Here is a 13,104-nt window from a genome sequence, read left to right on the forward strand (position 1 = left end):
AAATAAAATCAGAAATGAAAGTGGAGCAATTACAACAGACACCTCAAAAATACAAAAGATAACAGAATACTATGAAAAGCTATATGCCAACAAATTAGATAATCTAGAAGAGGATGATAAATTATTAGAAACATACAACGTTCCAAAACTGGACCAAGAAGAAGTAGAAAATTTGAATAGACCAGGCACCAGTAAGGAGATTGAAACAGCAATCAAAAACCTCCCCAAAAATAAAAGTCCAGGACCAGATGGCTTCCCTGGTGAATTCTACCAAACGTTCAAAGAAGACTTAATACCTATCCTTCTCAAACTCTTCCAAAAAATTGAAGAGGAGGGGAGGCTTCCTAACTCATTCTACGAAGCCAACATTATCCTGATACCAAAACCAGAAGAGGACATGACAAAAAAAGAAAATTACAGGGGCTGGCCCCATGGCCGAGTGGTTAAGTTCACGTGCTCCGCTACAGGCAGCCCAGTGTTTTGTTGGTTCGAATCCTGGGCACGGACATGGTACTGCTCATCAAACCACGCTGAGGCAGCGTCCCACGTGCCACAACTAGAAGGACCCACAATGAAGAATATACAACTAGGTACCAGGGGGCTTTGGGGAGAAAAAGAAAAAAAATATAATCTTTAAAAAAAGAAAAAAAGAAAAAGAAAATTACAGGCCAGTATCACTGATGAACATCAATGCCAAAATCCTCAACAAAATACTAGCAAATTGAATACAACAATACGTTAAAAAGATCATACACCATGATCAAGTTGGTTTCATTCCAGGGATGCAGGGATGGTTCAACATCTGCAAATCTATCGACGTGATACACCACATTAACAAAATGAAGAATAAAAATCACATGATCATGTCAATAGATGCAGAGAAAGCATTTGAGAAGATACAGCATCCATTTATGATAAAAACTCTAAATAAAATGGGTATAGAAGGAAAATACCTCAACATAATAAAGGCCATATATGACAAACCCACAGCAAATATCATTCTCAACGGAGAAAAACTGAAAGCTATTCCTTTAAGAACAGGAACCAGACAAGGATACCCACTGTCACCACTCTTATTTAACATAGTATTGGAAGTCCTAGCCAGAGCAATCAGGCAAGAAAAAGAAATAAAAGGTATCCACATGGGAAAAGAAGAAGTGGAACTGTCACTCTTTGCAGATGACGTGATTTTTAGATCTATAAAACCCTGAAGAATCTACTAAAAATCTTTTAGAAACAATAAAGGAATACAATCAAGTCATGGGATACAAAATCAATGTACAAAAATCGGTTGCATTTCTGTACACTAACAAGGAAGTAGCAGAAAGAGAAATTAAGAATACAATCCCAGGGGCTGGCCCCGTGGCCGAGTGGTTAAGTTCGCGCGCTCCGCTGCAGGCGGCCCAGTGTTTCGTTGGTTCGAATCCTGGGCACGGACATGGCACTGCTCATCAGACCACGCTGAGGCAGCGTCCCACATGCCACAACTAGAAGAACCCACAACGAAGAATACACAACTATGTACCGGGGGGCTTTGGGGAGAAAAAGGAAAAAATAAAATCTTTAAAAAAAAAAAAAAAAGATTTAAAAAAAAAAAAAAAAGAATACAATCCCATTTACAATTGCAACAAAAAGAATAAAATACCTAGGAATAAACCTAACCAAAGAGGTGAAAGATCTGTACACCAAAACCTATAAATCATTGTTGAAAGAAATCGAAGAAGACACAAAGCAATGGAAAGATACTCCGTGCTCTTGGATTGGAAGAATTAACATCGTTAAAATGTCCATACTTCCTAAAGCAATCTATAGATTCAACACAATCCCTTTCAAAGTTCCAGCAACACTTCACAGAAACAGAACAAAGAATCCTCAAATTTCTATGGAACAAGAAAAGACCCTGAATAGCCAAAGGATTCCTGAGAAAAAAGAACAAAGCTGGAGGTATCACACTCCCTGATTTCAAAATATGCTACAAAGCCTTAGTAACCAAAAAAGCATGGTACTGGCACAAAAACAGACACACAGATCAAGAGAACAGAATTGAGAGCCCAGAAATAATCCCACACATTTATGGACAGGTAATATTTGACAAGGGAGCCAAGAGCATATGATGGAGAAAGGAGAGCCTCTTCAAAAATTGTGTTGGGAAAACTGGACAACCACATGCAAAAGAATGAAAGTAGACCATTCACTTACACATGCACAAAAATCAACTCAAAATAGGTTAAAGACTTGGATGTAAGACCTGAAACCATGAAACTTCTAGAAGAAAACATAGGCAGTATGCTCTTTGACATCGGTCTTAGCAGCATATTTTGAAGTCCCATGTCTGAATGGGCAAGGGAAACAAAAGGAAAAATGAACAAATGGGACTACATCAAACTAAAAAGCTTCTGCACAGCAAAGGAAACCATCAACAAAATGAAAGGACAACCTAACAATTGGGAGAAGATATTTGCAAACCACATATCAGATAAGGGGTTAATATCCAAAATATACCAAGAACTGATACAGCTCAACAACAGGAAAACAACAACCCAATTGAAAAATGGGCAAAAGATCTGAACAGAGATTTCTCCAAAGAAGATATACTGATGGCCAACAGGCATATGAAAAGATGTTCAACATCATTAGCTATCAGGGAAATGCAAATCAAAACTACAATGAGATATCACCTCACTCTGGTCAAAATGGGTATAATTAACAAGACAGGAAACAACAAATGTCAGAGAGGATGTGGAGAGATGGGAACCCTTGTACACTGCTGGTGGCAGTGCAAACTGGTGCAGCCACTATGGAAAGCAGTATGGAGTATCCTCAGAAAATTAAGAGTAGATCTACCATATGATCCAGCTATTCCACTGCTGGGTATTTATCCAAAGAACTTGAAAGCACAAAGGCATAAAGATACCTGCACCCCTATGTTCATTGCAGCATTATACACAATAGCCAAGACTTGGCGGCAACCTAGGTGCCCATCAAGGGATGAATGGATAAATAAGATGTGGTATTTATATACAATGGACTACTACTCAGCCATAAGAAATGATGAAATCCAGCCATTTGTGACAACATGATTGGACTTTGAGGGTATTATGCTGAGTGAAATTATTCAGAGGAATAAAGTCAAATACTGTATGATCTCACTTGTAATCAGAAGATAAATACAATGACAAGCAAAAACATAGCAATGGAGAATGGATTGGTGGTTAACATGGGGTGGGGAGGGCAAAAGGGGTGATTATGCTCACATGTGAGGTGATGGACTGTTTTTGGGTGGTGAACATGATGTAATCTGCACAGAATTTGAAATATATTATGATGTACATCTGAAAGCTATATAATGTTATCCAATGTTACTGCAATGAAAAAAATGAATAAAATTAAATTTGAAAAAAAAGAAATACAAAAGATTATAGGAGAATACTATGAAAAGCTATATGCCAAAAAAGTGGATAATTTAGAATAACTGGATAAGTTCTTAGAATCATATAACCTTCTAAACCTGAATCAAGAAGAAATAGAACATTTGAATAGACCAGTCCCCAGTAAGGAGATAGAAACAGTAATCAAAAACCTCCCCCAAAATAAAAGTCCAGGACCAGAAAGGCTTCCCTGGTGAATTCTACCACACATTCAAAGAAGATTTAATACCTGTCTTTCTCAACCTCTTCCAAAAAGTTGAAAAGGGGAAGCTTCCTAACTTCCTACAATGCCAGCATTACCCTGATAGCAAAACCAGAAGAGGACATGACAAAGAAAGAGAATTACAGGCCAATATCACTGATGAACATTGATGTAAAAGTCCTCAACAAAATACCAGCAAATTGAATACAACAATACATTAAGAATATCAGATACCAAGTAGGATTTATTCCAGGGATGCAGGGATGGTTCAGCATTAGCCAATCGATCAATGTGATACACCAGATTAACAAAATGAAGAATAAAAATCACATGATCTTCTCAATAGATGCAGAGAAAGCATTTGACAAGATACAGCATCCATTTATGATAAAAACTCTGAATAAATTGGGTTTAGAAGAAAAGTACCTCAAAATAATAAAGACCGTATATGACAAACCCACAGCTCATATCATTCTCAATGGAGAAAAACCAAAAGCTATCCATATAGTGTATAGTGTATTCTATAAACTAACGACAAAGTAGCAGAAATAGAAATTAAGAATACAATCCCATTTACAATAGCAACAAAAAGAATAAAATATCTAGGAGTCAACTTAACCAAAGAGGTGAAAGATCTATACACTGAAAACTATAAAACATTGTTGAAAGAAATCGAAGAAGACACAAAGAAATGGAAAAATACTCCGTGCTCTTGGATTGGAAGAATTAGGTTAGTTAAAACGTCCATACTTCCTAAAGCAAACTACAGATTCAATGCAATCCCTATCAAAGTTCCAACATTTTTCACAGAAATAGAACAAAGAATCCTCAAATTAATATGGAACAACAAAAGATCCCAGATAGCCAAAGGAATCCTGAGAAAAAAGAACAAAGCTGGAGATATCACACTCCCTAATTTCAAAATATACTAGAAAACTATAGTAACAAAATAGCATGGTACTGGCACAAAAACAGACACACAGATCAGTGGAAAAGAATTGAGAGCCTGTAAATAAACCCACACATCTATAGATAGCTAAATTTTGGCAAAGGAGCCAAGAATATACAATGGAGAAAGGAAAGTCTCTTCAATAAATGGTATTGGGAAAACTGGACAGCCACATGCAACAGTATGAACGTAGATCAGTATCTCTACACCATATTCAGAAATTAACTCAAAATGGATTAAAGAGTTGAATGTAAGACCTGGAACCATTAAACTTCTAGAAGAAAATGTAGGCATTATGCTTTTAAACCTTGGTCTTAGCAGTATATTTTCAAGTACCATGTCTGATCGGGCAAGGGAAACAATAGAAAAAACAAATAAATGGGACTACATCAAACAAAAAATCTGCACAGCAAAGGAAACCATCAACAAAACAAAAAGACAACCTAACAATTGGGAGAAAATATTTGCAAACCATATATCTGATCAGGGGTTAATATCCAAAATATATTGAGAACTCATACATCTCAACAACAAAAAAAGTAACAACCTAATTCAAAAATGGGCAAAAGATCTGTACAGACATTTCTCCAAAGAAGATATACAGATGGCCAATAGGCATATGAAAAGATCGACATCCATAACTCTCAGGGAAATGAAATCAAAACTACAATGAGATGTCTCCTCACTCCCACCAGAATGACTATAATTAACAAGAGTGGAAGCAACAAGCGTTGGAGAGGATGTGGGGAGAAGGGAACTCTGATACACTGCTGGTGGGAGTGCAAACTATTGCAGCTACTGTGGAAAAGAGGATGGAGATTCCACCAAAAATTAAGAATAGAACTACCAAATGATTCAACTATTCCACTGCTGGGTATTTATCCAAAGAATGTGAAAACAATGAATGTGTGAAGATACATGCACCCCTCTCTTCATTGCAGCATTATTCACAATACCCAAGAATTGGAAACAATCTAGGTGCCCATCGAGGGATGAATGGATAAAGAAGATGTGGTATATATCTGCAATGGAATACTACTTAGCCATAAAAAATGATGAAATCCAGCCATTTTGACAACATGGATGGACCTTGAGGTTATTATGCTACGCGAAATAAGTCAGAGGGAGAAAGTCAAATACTATATGATCTCACTCCTAAATAGAAGATGAAAACAAAGCAAACAATCACATAGAGACGGAGATTGGGTTGGTGGTTACCAAAGGGGAAGGGGGGAGGAAGGAAGGCGAAAGGGGTGATTAGGCACATGTGTGTGGTGATGGATTGTAAGTAGTCTTTGGTTGGCGAACATGATGTAATCTACACAGAAATCAAAGTATAATGATGTTCACCTACAATTTTTATAATGTGATAAACCAATGTTACCACAATAAGAAGAAAAAGAGAGAGAGGGCATGGAGAAGTCAAGGCTGCTGCCACCCCCGAATTATTTTTACCAGATCAAAAAAAGAATTACTATATATTTCTGTATTACAGATTTATTAAATGAGTTGAAAATGTAAGTTACTAGATATGGTACATACTTTTAATGTGAAAAATGAAACTGTAATAAATGTTTTTGCATAATTACATAGAAACTCTTATGAGTTTTTACAGTGATTAGGAGACATGTTGAAGATTGAATTATCAGAGCTCACTGCTATTTTTCTCCCAGGTGCCAAATTATTGAACTCTGCTAAATTATCTAGCAGTGATAGTGATATATGCCAACCATGGGGAACTTGGCTGGGTACAGCGAATTGGGTTCCTTGGACATATTTAATTTAAGTTTATGATATGATTGTTAAAATATTGGGTAAACAAAATCTTTACAGGGTAGGAGACTTAATTTGAGTAACTGGACACTTATTCTGTAAAAGCAGTATTTATTTTATAGTAATGACTGTCTTAGAGTGAGATATAAGGTACATGCTTACCCAGGTGATATTGTCTACATAGAGCTGGCTTGTTGCTCTTTTTCTCTGAAATATTTCTCTCACACATAGAAAAATATATATCAATCTGTTATTATACACTGAATATATGTATATTTTCTTATGCTTCACCTGTTGGCATATGTTCTCAGCCAATGAGATCTGATGTGGCAGATTGTACTGCACACTCTTGTCCCAGGAGTGTTAACCATAACCATTCTCAGGCAGGGAGTGTGGCCACAATATTTTCAGGTGGCTCTTTTATTTTGTCTAAACTTGAACAGTTGTGACCTATAGTGGTGTAAAAGTGATAGTGCTAGTTATACTACAAAGAAACAAAAATTAACAGCCTAATCATTAAAATGAAAGTTTTACAAAGGCTCAAGGCTCTTCCTGGAAACTGGTAAAGGATAAAGATCAGCTTGAACTTCCTTCAAGGAAATGGTCCCAGAAGCATAGGATAAGAATCTACAGGCAGCAAGGGATGGTATCATGGTTTGATGTCAGAAAGGGGTCGTGAATATTGTTGGAGCATGGTGGCTAGTCATAGTTGTATGAGCAGTATCTGTGAGGAATTCTATATGGGTACCTCTTATACAGGTGTTGGATTTGAAGAGAAAGGCACTGTGATTCACCTCTGTGAGCACTGTGCTGGAACAACCCTTTGTGGGACCCACTCAGTTAGTGCACTCCCATTTGTTGGACCACATCCCTGGCTCTCAGGCATAAAAAACTAGAAACTTGTCTTACACTAGGATACGTATTAGGTTAATGTTTTATGGCAAGATATTTGCATATTAATTTGAATATTTTAATACAAGTCATGTTTACATATTTTAAGAAAACCTTATGGTGACATACTGCAATAATTAACTCACATTAACTTCAATTTTATCTAATTCAGACACGTTGGAGAGGTTAGGCCAATAGAGGCCTGGAGTATATACAATCTCTCTTGAGGTTATTCTTGGTGCTGGCTTGATCTTTTCTCTTCCCCTGCTGCTCAGAGGGTCAAGTGTCCTTTTCTGCAGATAGAAGCAGCGGATGGATGTCTTTAATTCACGAACACACGTTTCCCTCTCCAGTAGACGTGCCAAAATAGCTCTGCTACAACTTTCCTTTAGTCCTAGTCTAGAGACTTTAGCTTCTCCAGTGTACTCTTTTGAAAGATAAACTATAGTTGCAGACACAAAAATGGAAGATTTTCCTGAAAAAAAACGGTTTCTTGTATTTTCTCTACTAATGTCTCAAGGGAAAAAGAATTAGCAAATGAATGGTTAATCTTGCTGTTTGCTTATGCTTTATTTCCCGAGCCAAAAGTTAAAAACAGTCAAGCTTTATACCTCAATCAGATGTGTTTCCATGTGAAATTTTAATTTTGATTCTATAAGGTGAAGTGTGACATATAGGATGTATCAGTGAACTTATGACATACCATCAGGCTTCCATTTCTTTTTTTTGGCTTTTTCTCCCCAAATCCCCCCAGTGGATAGTTGTATATATATATATTTTTTTAGTTGTGGGTCCTTCTAGTTGTGGCATGTGGGACGCCGCCTCAACGTGGCCTGATGAGCAGTTCCGTGTCCACGCCCAGGATGTGAACTGGTGAAACCCTGGGCTGCCAAGTGGAGCGCTCAAACTTAACCACTCGGCCACGGGGCCGGCCCCACGCTTTCATTTCTGAATGGGCTCTTTAATCAAAACATCCCTTGGATAAAAAATAACAGTTATGGCAATTTTCCATGTATATTAAATAGAAACAGATGGAAAGTTTAAATAACCAATTTTTAATCTTGACTTGTTTTTGCCAGATGATTAGTTAAAAAAGAAAAAGAGAAAGAAGGGGCTGGCTTGGTGGTGTAGCGGTTAAGTCTGCTCACTCTACTTCAGCGCCCCAGGGTTCACTGGTTCATATCCCAGGTGCAGACCTACGCACTGCTTATCAAGCCGTGCTGTGGCAGGCATCCCACATATAAAGTAGAGGAAGATGGGCATGAATGTTAGCTCAAGGCCAATCTTCCTCAGCAAAAGAGGAGGATTGGCAGTAGATGTTAGCTCAGGGCTAATCTTCCTCAAAAAAAAAAAAAAAAAGGAAAGAAAACAAAGGAAACTAGATATAAAGAATTTAAAGAATGTAAATTTAGCTAAAGTAACATCTATTGTGTATCTAGAGGACCAGTATAGACTGGGCACACTCTTTTCTGCAGCCTGTATTTACAACATTATATAGTAATAATTTTTATTCATATTATGTTTGGCCTGGAACACTATAAAATCCTGAAGTCTCTTTAGAAACAGAAACAAAAAATTAGATTATTTTGTGTATAAATATATTCAAGTATTGTATTATTCCCCTTTACATGCTATACCCTGGTTAATAGAAAACTAATTACATTTAGTTTTCTTTACTATTATATTAATGTTGTTGTCAGAGATAATATATGATTTTAGTAAATGAACTCTCTGTATTCCAATTCACTCCATTAGTGCTGATGGTTCTTTGTGTGTGGCTTGAAGATTAAAAATATCAGAAGAGAATTTATTTTGTACTGCCTCCTCATTTGTTCATTTATTTATTCATTCACTCATATATCATCCATTGAGCATTTATAGAGCACTCACCACATGCTGGATGCTACTGGATTTGGGGATAGAGATATGAAAAGACAAGGACCCTGTATTGAGCTTTAAAAATATTGAAGTATAACATACATACACAATGGTCCAAGTAACATATATGAACAATTAAAAAATATTATAAAGAGAATGCCAGTGTAGCCACTACCTGGTATAGAAGTAGCATCCCCCAGCCTGCTGTTTGCTCTCCCCCTCCTTACCACCGGCAACAACCACCCTGACTTTTGTGGTAATCATTTCAGTGATTTTCTTTATTGTTTTATTACCTATATATGCATCCCTAAACACAAAGGTACATCTCTCTCTCTCTTAAAATATTTGAAAATGTAGGATGGACTTCTGGATTTTTACTTATTCAATATTTACATTCAATTACAATCATTATTCTTTGTGATGCACACATTGTCCCAAAGTTGGCTAGAGGAAACCCTTTCATTTTGACATGACCCCATTAATCTTTAAGTGCTTCTTTGCTTTCTGGGACAACAAAAAAACCTTCTTGCCTTCTGGGACAACCAGGTTCACTTTTTTACTTTAGAACTGATTTCTTTTTTTTGTGGTGACTAGTTTATAGACTGATCCTTGTTTTCATTTTGCTATTTCGATTGTATATCATCTTACTACATAAAAAAGCCAATGACTGACAGCTATCACTTATTCTTATTTTTAATCAAATATTGGACCAACACACAAATCAATGACAAAAGCATTCCACTTACTTGTTTTTGAAAGTGAAATGTAGGCGAAATGTAGGATCTCAGATATAGCTTCTTTCAGCATGTCAAGGTAGTTACCATAAGTGGGGGGTAAGGTGATAATCAGGATTTTAAAGACACATTACAATTCTAAGGGAGTAAGTTCTTGTATTCCCAAGGTTGAAACAATAAATTAAAAAAGAACTACATTTGTTTCCCTACCCACTAGTGAAATTCTTAATGTCTTTTTCTCTTCCAACCAAAAGAGATTTGATTGGAGATCTGTAAACCGTAATCAGTTTCAACTCAGATCAGGGAAATGATCTCAGTGTTCCAGGGACTTGTGACCATGGTAAGGAAACAGACATCTCTCCAGTGATCTGTAGTGCAAGATGAGCAAAGCTGATTCTAGTGTTGTCAACCCAGGGAGAGAATGAAAAATCTTGCCTGGTAAAGGGCTACTGATAAAACTTCACAGAAAAATTGATTTTTTTCAGAGTTTTAAACTTTATAAGGTTGTGCTAGGGCGGGGATTATCTAAAGCAGGGAGAGAAAAGAGACAGGACAATGATATGGTGATGTGAAAGTGCCTCTGGGCAGAGTTGTATAAGCTCTGGGAGCCCAGGAAGGCTGGGAGACCAAGCTGCTTTGTTAGGGTAGGGCCTGACAAGTTGGCCCAAGTGGGCTCTTGATTGCCATACTAACAAATGTGGACTTGATCTGATTGGTAATGGAGGACTATCCCAGTGATTCAGTCTTCAAGTCAGTAGTAGTGATGTAGATCAAGGTTGCCCCAGGGAGAGAAGCCCAAGGCATCCTGGCCTACATGCCAATCTATATGACCCGATTCCTATCTAAAGTTATATGATCACCAGACCCCATCTACACTGATACCATTTTAATGACTTTTTGCATCATCTTTCCTTTGTCTAATAAAAATAAGTCATGTACCTGTGCCTTACAAATTTAGCCCGAACCCTCAACACATTGCCTGCAGCTCTTCACTGCCCGTGGGTCCTGTCCCCATGCTATTCTTTGAATAAAGGAGCACTACTACCAGACCTTGAGAGTCCAAGAAATCTTTTTTTCGACTCCTTGGCTTGCCGAGCCTGTGTCAGTACTATTTTCAGAAAGATAACTTTGATATTAATATGGAAACTTGATTAATCTTGAAAACAAAAACAAGTTGTTTTGAGCAACTTGATAAGAAGCCTTCTTTTATTCTTAAAATAATTCCTAAATCCCATAGGTAGTATTACTTTTTAGGTCTACCATAGGTGGTGATTTTACTTATTCATCTTATGAAATTGTTTTTCCTATGACGCATTTTGATAATGAATTAGTTAGGATGCTTTGGGCTAAAAGTGATAGAAAAGTCTGACTCAAATTTATATAATAGGAGATTCTCATCTCATATAACTGTAAATCCAGAGGCTGGGCAGCCCCAGGTGAGACTCTAGCTCTGCTGTTTTGCCATTCTCACATCCAGAAGCAACAAAAAGACCACCTGCTCCTCTGTCTCACTGTAGGGAACCAGGAAACCTTTTTACTGAAACTGCCAAAGTCGTCTTGTCGAGAATTGGGTTAAACCTCCTGCTAAACCAATCCTTGGCAAAGGAAAAGATATCTCTGTGATTAGTTGATATTAATCAGGATCACCCTGGAGCTGGGGTGAGTTCATCTCTCCCCCGTTATATGGGAGAAGGGAGGATCTCTGACCCATTCAGGGTTCTCTTAGCTAGTGGCATATAGGGGTGGATATTGGAGAGACAGCCAACTGGGTCTGTCAAAGAGAACTTTGGATAAAGATGACCTTCAAAGAAGAGATTGGAGTGCTATTCTAATATTATTGCTAAGTTTGTTCCATGAACTTGCTGAAATGAGAACTGTCTGATCTTGTAAATGCACACCCTTTTATACTTGATCCAAGAGGGGCTTCCTTTATCAAAAAATAATGAGTAATATGACAGTAAAATCTGAGAATTCTTACTGAATTTTATTCATTGGCTTTTGTTATTCCTTGTGCATCGTCTTATTGTTCAGATCCACCAAGACCCTGTAATAAATTGCTTTAAAATCTTTTCATTTTCGTTACTTTTGCTGTAAGTGACTGAATAATCAGATTAGAAGTGTCAGATGTTAGGTTCTCCAAGAATAGCTGTGAAATTCAGCCCCCTGGCTGCCTGACTCTGGACCCCACCTGAGCCAATAGCTTCCCTTTATAGGAAAGTCTGCATGCCTCAGAGCTTTTCCCCGTGCTTGGGTGGTCACCTAGCTACTTTGGTCCTGTTAATCCCCTGTTTGATAAATTATTCCATGATGGTGTGTTGGCTGGTTCTAGTCCCCTTCTAAGTCCATGTATGTGACCTTTTTAGAGGTGTTCCTGCCTCTTTGGGGTAACTTCAAGGATTGGCTCTAAAAGGTGGTATCAGACCAGCTAGGAAGACAGGTAAGGATTTTGAGCCCTTTGATGTCTCTTAAATTTCACTGCACAAAAAGCATGATATGCTCGGAACTAGCCCTACTCTGAGCCCATGAACCCAGGTTTACACCAGACTTCACCTCTTGAGAGATTCTCAACCCTCAAGCAGTAATCATTTAGAGTAAGAACAAGATCAAACGGTCTTAATAATGAAAGCTTCTAAGTTTTCTGACATAAATAACATACTAAAACAACCCTCCTCTTTTTATAAAAATTATTTTAGTTTTGTGTTAATTGAAGCCAGTTCCACAGTGAAAATGGTTGATTGTCATTCTTCAGCCAAACTTTATGGAGATCAAGTATCCTGTTGTCACTTGAATAATCCTTTCCCCCCATTACTTTCTGCCTCTCTGGATCTAATTTTGATGTGGGTCTAATTCATATCTCCTCTTAAAAAATTTTTTTTTCTTGCTCTGGTCTCACCCTGATTTCTCTTTTAAAGCTTACGGTTCAGATTGTAGCAGACAACAAAGCTTAACAGAAGTCACAGAAAACCCCAGTTCTCACTTTGATATGTATGTTGCATTAAAAGTGCATAATCACACAAACTTCCTAATCAAAATTTATTATGTAAATAGATATTCTTCAAAGCCACGGTGGTGAAATGGCTTTGAAACAGCCCTCTGGCAGTGGTTTTTTTAAAGGCCTTTTAGTTAACTAGTAACACATGGTTGTGGATATGAGTACCAGAGGATTTTAGAGAAATAGCAGATGTGGATTTATTCCTCCCTCTGCGGAAATGATCTAGGGAGTTGCAATGCCTGGATGGAGAGGCTTAG

General features: G+C 37.5%; 1 protein-coding gene across 28 annotated transcripts in view; it reads left to right on the plus strand.

The window, feature by feature from the left end:
• Window positions 1-13,104, plus strand: part of ADAM22 (ADAM metallopeptidase domain 22) — a 247,036-nt gene that overhangs the window by 56,452 nt on the left and 177,480 nt on the right. The gene's annotated exons all lie outside the window — the stretch shown is intronic.

This window comes from Equus przewalskii, chromosome 4, assembly GCF_037783145.1.
Source record: "Equus przewalskii isolate Varuska chromosome 4, EquPr2, whole genome shotgun sequence".
NCBI lineage: Eukaryota > Metazoa > Chordata > Mammalia > Perissodactyla > Equidae > Equus > Equus przewalskii.